We start from the raw sequence: 10,057 nt of genomic DNA on the forward strand, positions 1-10,057 counted from the left end.
AATTATATGGTGGGCCTCTAGTGGACACCGAATCACTCAATACTAATAGTGTTTTGAAGTTTTCAAGGAATTTTTCATGTTTATGAGGTTTAGCCACGCTACAAAACGCTGTTCAAATTTTTTTCAAGCTTGTCGTTTGCTGACCTGGATGTCGTACATGTTGGTTTTTTGGAGCTGCTTCGTATCCTGCTTCACCTTGTGGTTGACGCGCAGGAGAGGTCGACCAATGGGCCTGGATCTAGAGATGACTTCACTGTGAGAGATGTCATTTGAAATTCCGACATAGGGACGTCGGCGGCCTTGCCTTAGGTTTTTGAGTTGGCGTGCTTTCATGTGATAGGGTAGAGAGCTGCATCCAGTGCGCTCGGTCACACTGCTGTTCCTGATCTTGGTGCGCCGCGTGACTCCTTAACTGCGTCGCAGACAGCGCCTATTAAGGTGTCAAACACCTAAATCTAAGATCTGTATGAATTTGTTGGACGTCCTACGTAGGGCTTTAAAAAAATGTTTAGACCAATCAGAAGGCAGTATGGTTGGTGTTGTTTTCTAGCCTGGGAATTACCCTAGCAGTTGGCGTGCTTCAATATCTCAGCTCGCGAACAAAATTTGGCTAAAATTTAGCATGAAAGTAGCTAAAATTGGGTTTTTTAGACCAAAAATTCTAGTGTTTATTTTAGGCCTCTGTTATTTTGGTTTTTTTATGGCATTTTATGGAATGGCGGTTCGAAGAATACTAAATTGACATGCAAAATTTCAGTGAGCCCCATGGAGGATTTTTTGAGTAAACAGTCTTTTAGTAAATTCACTGTATAATAAAACAAACAAAGATTTTATGGCATTTTTTGGTGTTCGACCTTAAAGCCTTCAGCTTTCTCTTCTGTCACGTATATGTTTCTCATTTACTAGGTTGTTTGCTTTCATTACGGTTTTGTGGCAGATGCTGCGCATCAGTGTTGGTGCTGATGACCATTGAGAACCTCCCGCATTTGTTTGCAAAATCATTCATGAGTGTAAGGCCGCTTGTACACTTAGGAAAAGTTCTCTAAAATGTATCCTTTAGTTGTACACAAACGTTCGTGCCGTCAGGGGTCTAACGAGCACGATGGGCCGTCCTTGTTCTCGATACTTTTCTGGGTTAGTCGGATAGAGAAAATAAAGTCAATTGATGACCTGTTTCTATAAAGTCGCCTTATGATTCGGGATAAAAAGTGTCTTGTAAGATTTATAAACGTTCAAATTGTACTCTGGCTTACTCTGTAACTTCGTCAACAACGTTCAGCAAAGAGATATCTCTACGGTTGTTACAAGTTTTTCTAGTAGCTGTTGTTGGCACGGCACTTTTCAGCTCCTCGAGAGTTGTCAATTGTTTAAGCTCGTGCATCGGTGGAAAACTTTGTGTTTTGCTTCCAGCATGTTTTTGTTTGCTCATTAATTGCCACTGTTCCGTTTCATCACAGTAGTTATTTCAAAATTTTTTGCAAAACAACGTCACACCTTTTGCGGATTCGTGCTTAGACATTCGTCTGTTTCTCGATACTCCTCCACCTACTCCACTGTTAAGAGATGTTAATGCACAGTGGTGTTGCGATCGATGTAGCGCGTTTAAGTTTTCTCTGGTCCAGTTAGTTTGAGGCTTTAGGTCTAGGCAGTCAACAACTTTATCGGGCTCGTACATGGACACATATTAGGTTGAGGGGAAAAGGCAGTGCTGGCAGCCAAGATAGGTTCAAAAAGACGTAGCCTACAGGCGTGCTAATTTTTACCGACGTATTCAATTAAGGTCGTAACGTCGTCAGTAGAAACGGTGATCGGTGGATCCGCAGAATCGTTGTGTAGTTTACGAAAGGATCTGTTAACCCAAGCCAATCAGCTAGCGAGTAGGCACCTTTTAGATAAAGGGCGGTTGGACGGGAAATGTTTTGTATGGTGGCCATCTAGTGGATGCCTAAACATTTGGCGCCATAAATAAATGTACTGCACTAGCTGGGTATCGAACCCGCTACCTGCATGCCAGCAGGCAAATTTTATTCAAAAGAGCTATACACAGTAATTTATTTTGTTTAGGATTTCAAATATATATCATACAAACACGCTCAAAAAAATAAAAAAGAACTGTACCCACTGAATCGAATCCCCTCGTCCATCCCCATTTTTGCAGGACCTTCGGTTCTACATCCTGTTACTTGGTTTTTCACCTTCCTGTAGTGCATTCTTTTCTACCATAGCTGGGGATCGAACCTGGAACCTCTAGCACCGAGTGCAGTGTCCAAGCACACGAGCTATCAAGTTGCACACGTATAGGATGTGGTGTAACAAATATAACCAACGACGATGCATCAGTTGTTAAAATTTGAAAAGGGAAAGACACAGGTCATATGGCTCCACAGAGACCTGAACTCGGTAACTTTTGCTCCGATTTCTGTGCTAAACGTCGCAAGCTACAACGCGTCTGGCCTAATGGACATTTGTTTGCACACATACCATCATCACATCAGTTAAAAAATATTAATTGAAGTTTTTGAGGAATCAAAGCAAGAACCTTTGCACCGATATCAATGATGGAAGAGGTGACCATTTCTGTGAAGTATGCCTTGCTCCTGCTCTGCGTATGACGCTTTGTCCGTCAGGATAACATTCATTTCAACTCACGGTCGATTCAACTCTGGAACTCAACCAACATAAGATGAAACCAAGGATAATAATTGAGTCCAAGGTTTCAATCCACACATGTTGGTTGGGTCATCCTGAGTTTAATTGTTCTGGAAGTATCTTCCTCGACTGTACAGAAATCGAATTCATCTGAAACCGTTCATCAATATCATAGAAAATGATAAGTGACTCCGACGTGATTTGAACACGAAATCTTCTCATCTGGAGTCGGACGCGCTACTGCTTAGCCACGGAGTCATAATGTTGACCAAACATTGTACCAAGATAAATGGTGTAAAGGTATACATGTAATCATTACACTCATTATGTCGTGATGTCAGAAAGCTAAGTTTATACGATCATGTTAAATACATATTTTCACTTTGCTAACTCAGTTCCAGTTTCGAAGGTTATTATCAGTCGGTATTACGTTACACTTGTGGCCGTGGACCAGACTGCTTATGTTTTATTCACGCATGAGTGGCTTAAGAGCTTAGGCTAAGGCCGGGAATCGAACCCTGAACCTCCAGCACCGAGTGCAGTGCAGTCAGTCGCGCTACCGTTGCGCCATAGAGTCGTCATTTTTAAAAGGTAGTACCAGCACACTCGACGACAATGAAAAGTATACATGCAATAACATCACATGTTATGTCTTGATCCAAGAAGGCAGAATTTGTACGACCCTGCTATAGATTCATTCTTTTTGTTTTGCCTTATTGCAAACATGTGTGTTTCGGAATAGACGATCCAAAAAATTCTCCCTACTGCACCGCCCAATAACCCAATTGAACCCATACTAGCAGGAGCATCAGTTCCAAAAACGTAGGTGACTTGGGGCAGTTGACCAGATTTCTCCTCCCTGCATTGCGTTTTATTCACCCATGAGCTGACCGTCTATAATCTATAATCTATATCATTGGATCAGAGCATGGGTTTTGGTATACATCACATTGTGTCTATTACATTTTTAATGGTGCATTCATGGTAAAAGGAGCCCACAGCTACATTCTTGAAGAATAAAAATACGCTAACAAGCAATTAGACACTACTGGCATATGCGACCCCTTGATGGGTAGTCTACACGTTAATGATATTAAAACTTTCAAAGGAATTATTCTAACTAACATAACATAACATAAGTCATAACATTATCAATTAATATAACCCACACACAAAACATACAAAATGTACACAGTAAATGTCAAACTGAATACAAGGAAACAGAAATAAGCGCAATAGATGCAAAATAAATATGATGACAACAGAAAACAGTATGACAAATTTAATTGTAACTTATTAATAAGCCGTGCCATTTATAAAGACGCGGGTTCCAATGTTTTATTAATAAAGCTTCCACCATTAAGCTGTTATACTCACAAATTGCTAAATATTGTTGTTATATTTTCGATAGATATGTTTTTCAATCCCACCATTACTCACAAAGTGACGCGCAGTGTCACTGATGAAAGCTCGTTATCAGCCAATCATGGCATATTTTATATTGTTACACAATTCTATATTAGAATTTTGCTACATTATATTAAACCAATGATATTGTTTTGCGGCCACAAGTTCTGAAACACTTAAACCGTAGCCTATGAGTATTTTTACGAGTTAATATATTATTTTATCATATTACAGGATTTTATCTTATTACATTTTTATCACAGCAAAGATTTACAATCTGTTTCCAATCAGCAATTGGTTTCGATTGCGGTTTTGCGATTTGCGAAGTGTTACTTTGTTATGTATCATGTTGTTTGTTTCATTTATTTTGCATTAACATTGTGTATTTCATATATTTTATTAAAAGAATTAGGTTACCATGAGGCTTTGTAATAATAATGTTAATATCCAATAATGTTTTCCAGTGATTTAATTTATATTGTTTATATTGTTTTGTGCGGAAATATTTGGAAATGACCTTTTTCCAGTCACCAATCAGCGGTGTGACGAATTCGATTGCGATTTGTTGACGATTTCAATTTTATTATGTATCATGCAGCTGTATGGTTCATTATTTCTAGAATTTTGTAAGTTAAATTTTTTAAAGATAAATTTTTTAAAGAATTTTCTAATTTTAATTTTTTGGAACATCTGTGTTTTGTATATTTTGTTGTAAGAATTGATCTGTGATCTGATCTTTTAACCGCTGGTAACGAGGGTAGTCCACAAGATAGCCAGAACCTGTAACCGTTAAGAGCCGCGGCCCATCAGTCAGAAATTAAGACCATTTAGAATGGAACATGCAAGAAATTGTGACGTAATATGCAGTGTGACGTGCAATGTAGTGACATGATGTGAGAACTAGAAACACAGCAACGGTATAAACATTGCATAGATAATATTGAACACTTTTATAGAAAGTCATGTTGTCGTCGTTCCATCAAAGAAGCTTGAGCGTACGTCTTAGGCACAGGATCAAAAGACAACTTCTTTTGGCTGAAAAAAATATAGAACAAAATCTTCATTAAAAGTACGAAGCCATAGAATTATAGCTGATGTAGGCCTGCTATAACGCCAACGTTAAAAATTTGCAAAAAAATCTAAACGGTTAATGCTGGTAAAAGCTTAAAATTGAGTGCATTTGGCAATGTTGCCAAAAAGTCGACTGCTCTTAGTTTTTGAAGCCGTTCCACCGCGTCAAGGTGGCAGTCGTCGGAACGGTTCTTTGGGAACGGGGAGAATCCCCCACTTCGCTACCGATGGGTGTAGAGAAGTAGGATAAAGACCGTTGTAAAAACACAAAGACCGAATTCTTCTTTTAACTACCGAAAATACCGAATATGTTTTGTACTTTATACTTTTTTGGTATAGGCTTTGGTACGTTACGATGCGACCTCCTTCTCTTAAAGCCAAGGGGAATCCGTCCAACCGTAGATCGTTGTTTCATTTCATATAATTACCTGTAACCTGTAAATAACCGCCGCAATCGCGCAAAATGAAACAAAGGGGTTGGGCAGACATGCATTTGGGGACCCAAGAAGAAATTTTTTAAAAGTTTTCTATGGAGGAAAAGGCAAAAACAAAACAAGTCATGACCCTACCTCATCTAAGAAATGTTGGAGGGACCTAGCCGGTATCGCGAGGTGTGGTGTGTTGTGAGAATTTTATACAAGGCAATAAGAGAAGGCATATGGTCGCGTTAGATGTTGTGGCCTATTGTTGTTGTTTGGATTTTATTTGACTGAAAATTCAGTCAACCAGACCGAAGTGCGGTCAACCTAGGATTGTTTTACTAGGATACTTTACCTAGGATACTTTGTAATACTTTACTTGATAACCTGAAAAAAAAATAGTTGAAACCAACACCGGTAACTCAACCCGTATGGGAATCATCTTTAAGATTCTGTTTGTTTTAGGTTGTGTTGCGCGCGAAGGCACCGATCCAACCGCTGCATTAGGTTGGAGTGCCAGAATAAAGGAAAGTATAGAGTCTTATGCCTAAAATAAGATACAGTATATATAAAAAATAGAAATGCACTGGAGTCGATGGACACAATGGGAATAACTAAATAGAATTGTGTAGTTCCGAAAACAAAACCCCTAAAAGTTTATTCGCAAGATTGAAATAAAATAGCGCTGGATAACCTAAGCGAGCTACACCCTAGGAGCACTATTTTATCTGAGGACCCACAACAAACCCCATAAGCGTCGAATTGTTTGTGTCTGTGGCTTAATGCCCCGTCGGACCTACTTGTTATATTGAGTGCCGCCATCTAGGGGAGGCGCGAAATGTCGGAGGTCCCTACCCTATTCTACACGGCACTTTGTCCCCCTAGGATAGGGTTATGAGAATGCAGGCTAGTATAAGGGCGCGAGGGCAAAATGTTCTTAATTTGGGCCGGGGACACTGGATCGCTTTGGGCTTGGCGAACCCAGTGCTGCATCGGGTCCTGCACCCTCCCGACGATAAAACAGTCAACACACAACAATATAAGACAGAAGAACTCGATGATTTAGACTATGAGAGAATAAGACAAGCGATAAAACAATACACAACAACAATCCCATCAATTTTAAGAGATAGAGAAAGTCATTATGCCATCGACTCCAGCACCTCCACTATCTTATTGTAGGCCTATATAAGGTAATCCCAGTAAATTTGTTACTGGTTTTAGATAACTGTCCTTTGGTTAAATCGCAAAACAGTTTTATTGAAAAAATGTTTAAAATTATCTTTGCATTTATGGTAAAATGTAAATGTAACAGGTATTAAAATAAGCAATAGTTAATCTTCTCCATATTATTATTGCTATTATGTTAACACCCACAATTATTAGCAAAATTATTGTAACAAAAAAAATATCATTGTAAACTATGCAACATATAAAGGGCCTAAGCAAACAAGATATTTGAAAATTTACCTCAGATCTTCCAGACTTCACTACTTCAGGTACATTTGGGATATACCCTAACTGAAAAAAAATTACCATCGCATTTGCATTGACGCCCTATACCGACGACAAAAATAATAGAAAAAGAGAAGGAAGGAAGGAAGGAAGGAAGTAGAAACACACAAAAATACGAAATGTCCCTGTCTTTCATGGAGGTGAATTTAATGAATTCTTATAGAAGTTATATTAGTCTGATAACATAATGTCCCTTTTTGCTGCACTACATGGTTTAACATTTCTACACCAGGGGCGCAATGTGCGATGGTAATGCCGCCTGAACCGTAACCTACGATGCACTGGCGCGCCAGCAACTTGTCATCGGAAGCTTCCTCTCTCTTCCGTGTTTGTCTCATCGCTACTTCTTCTCATCGTCCCTCGTTGGTTACCAGCGCGCTCCTAACGTTATAAAGCCCTGCCACTAAACATTGCTTTGGTTGGTTGGTTGATTGGTGGTTGGACTTCCATGAGACCTTAAAAGTAACAGAAGGGTCAACCCATGCTTACACAGCCAAACCATCACCCATGATTAATAGCTTGACACCAGCAATTCATTAGTTTATTTCAGGAAACTAGTTGCTCAAACGAGACCTACCGATGGCGAGCTATAGCTAGGTCGAGGCCGCACCGCCAGCTTCTTGATATTGAACAAACGCTATCGAAGTTATTGAAGTGGAATTGAATGTTGAAAGAGTCTGAAACAATATTGTTATTATTAGTTGACGATCGAATACACTTGCTAAAACTTTGAAGTAGCTTCTAATCGTAGCTATGTGTCTAATAATTTCATTACTGTTTTGAAGTCTTGTACGTCTTGTATATGTACGTCTTGAAGCTTGTGTAAGTTGTCACAATGTTTGGGAAACATGAAACGTGAAAATGTTTGGTTTATACGAGAAACTATCAGGGAAATGACCTGCAAGAATCGATATTTAATACGGTGAAAATTAGATACGGGCCCAAGAAAGACATTACATTTCCACTTACTATTGGCGTAACCACTATTAGTTACTCGTTGTACGGAAGTAGATGAAAGTGACTAGAAAACTTGGAACTTCAAAGTAGAACCTTCAGCTGATGGAAGAAATATCTTGGGAAACGAGTATGAAAAAATTCAAGTTTTATTTTCAGCAATAAAACGAACTCACCTGAACTATAAATTATCGTAGGATGGTGACGACCCACAAAGGGGTGATGGGGAGGACACAATCATTATCAAACTTGGGCTCCATGCAATGAGATCATAATTGTAAATAAAGTAACCGTAATGTTAAATAAAGCTTAAAATACACCCCCAACACAATTTTACTGAACTGAACAAAGCCAAAGCAGATTTCTAATTTTCTATGCTGCCTACGTATACTGTAGTTCTGGTACAAATCTTGACATGTTCAGTTCACAGCAAGAAATGTTCAGATTTGAAGATTTCAGATCAGCTTCGGGGGTACAAATTCTCCTGAAACACCAGATGCCAGATACCTCGAGCTCAACTTTTGAACAGAATCCAGAGAAACTGAACATATTTAAACTGAAGGTCACTGCATGGCCAGGAAAAAATAAATCAATGAACGCGAACAAAAAAAAACTCAAAAAATCCAAAAAAATCACCAATTTACAGGCTCCAAAAATACTCTTTAACACAAACTGTACAAACGCCAAAGCGCAGAAACGCAACAACGAGACCAAGACGCTAATGCGCGCGCAGAGAGCAGTTGCAACAAAGCAGGAACAAAGGTTAACAACAATAACATAAAAGTGTGCAACAAAGGTCAAACAAATACCAAATTCAACAACAAGCGCGAGCTGTGTTTCAGTATCAAACAAAATACAACTTGTAGTCCTGACCAAAAATTTATCGTTATTAAACAAGTCAGACTAATCGGCCAACAAATATGGGCCTTAAGCCAAGCAGTGACGTTTCAAATCAGCATAGACAAGCTGTTACTTCAAACCGGTCACACCAAACTGAACTCCGCTTTATTATAAATCCATTGTATTGCATCCATTGTGTTGTAAATTCAAAACTACTCATAACCACCAACCAACCACCTCAACTGCACGAGGTAAAAGAATGAAATTGTGGAACGAACACGCGCAGTGAAGATTCGAGAAATCTCGCGCAAATTCCTCAGCTGATTAAATAAACGCACGAAACTTGCTCCAAGGTTGTCTCGAAGCAAAAAGGTGCCAGCTTCTTGCTAGAAAATTTGCGACAAGCTCTCCTATTGCTTAACAATGCCACAGCCCTACACAATACTATAGTATATTGTTGTGAATTACGATTCAACTGAAATGTTTGAAACTGGTTTGAGCGGAACAACGAAATGGTTTCCGAGTTTCCAAAGTATTGAAATACTCTTGCTAACTTTAAATGAAAACCAATTACGACTAATTATTCGAGCATCAGAATGACAACGTCTATATACATCGTATTTGCTAAAGAAAATGTCCGCTAGACGATGAAGCGGAGCTGCACAACTGGCGCTGATTTATAAATGAGATAAAAGAATGACGGAGCAAAAGTTCCAGTTTTCGGTTTATTAGATTAAAATTAGCAGTAGACGTATTGCGCAATTTTCTTTCCCAGCGGATCGTTGGTCTTCAATGCATATTGTGTACGGTTAATATTGGCATTATTTTGTACATGTAATGTTCTACATGATAATTAATGCATTCTTGAGTGTTCTTGGCGATAACTATACGCACTTGGCCATTAAGGGTCATTGACTACCGGGCACATAACTGGAACATATGTGGAGACCTTAAAGTTGTGTCACTTTTACTCGGATTGCAGTTGGGTTACACCAAACATATGTGTTTTCTCTGTTTGTGGAACAGTCGATACGATGCAAACTACTATAACACAACCGAATGGCCAATGAGAACTAACTACATTGTTAGAAGATATAATGTTAAGTGTCAATCCCTAATTGATCCTAGCAAAGTGTACTTGCCACCACTTCATACTAAACTCGGCCTGATCAAACAATTCGTGAAGGCAATGGATGTCAATG

At 39.0% G+C, this 10,057-nt stretch overlaps 1 long non-coding RNA gene across 1 annotated transcript; it reads right to left on the reverse strand.

The window, feature by feature from the left end:
• Positions 1-6,171: 6,171 nt before the first annotated feature.
• LOC143470907 (uncharacterized) lies at positions 6,172-8,384 on the reverse strand. The gene is made up of 5 exons (XR_013119425.1): positions 8,192-8,384; positions 8,031-8,117; positions 7,837-7,959; positions 7,639-7,738; positions 6,172-7,516 (listed from the first exon to the last, which is right to left on the reverse strand). It is a non-coding gene; the product is annotated as an uncharacterized LOC143470907 (long non-coding RNA).
• Between the last annotated feature and the right edge of the window lie 1,673 nt (positions 8,385-10,057).

Source organism: Clavelina lepadiformis, chromosome 9 (assembly GCF_947623445.1).
Source record: "Clavelina lepadiformis chromosome 9, kaClaLepa1.1, whole genome shotgun sequence".
In the NCBI taxonomy this organism is placed as follows: Eukaryota; Metazoa; Chordata; class Ascidiacea; order Aplousobranchia; family Clavelinidae; genus Clavelina; species Clavelina lepadiformis.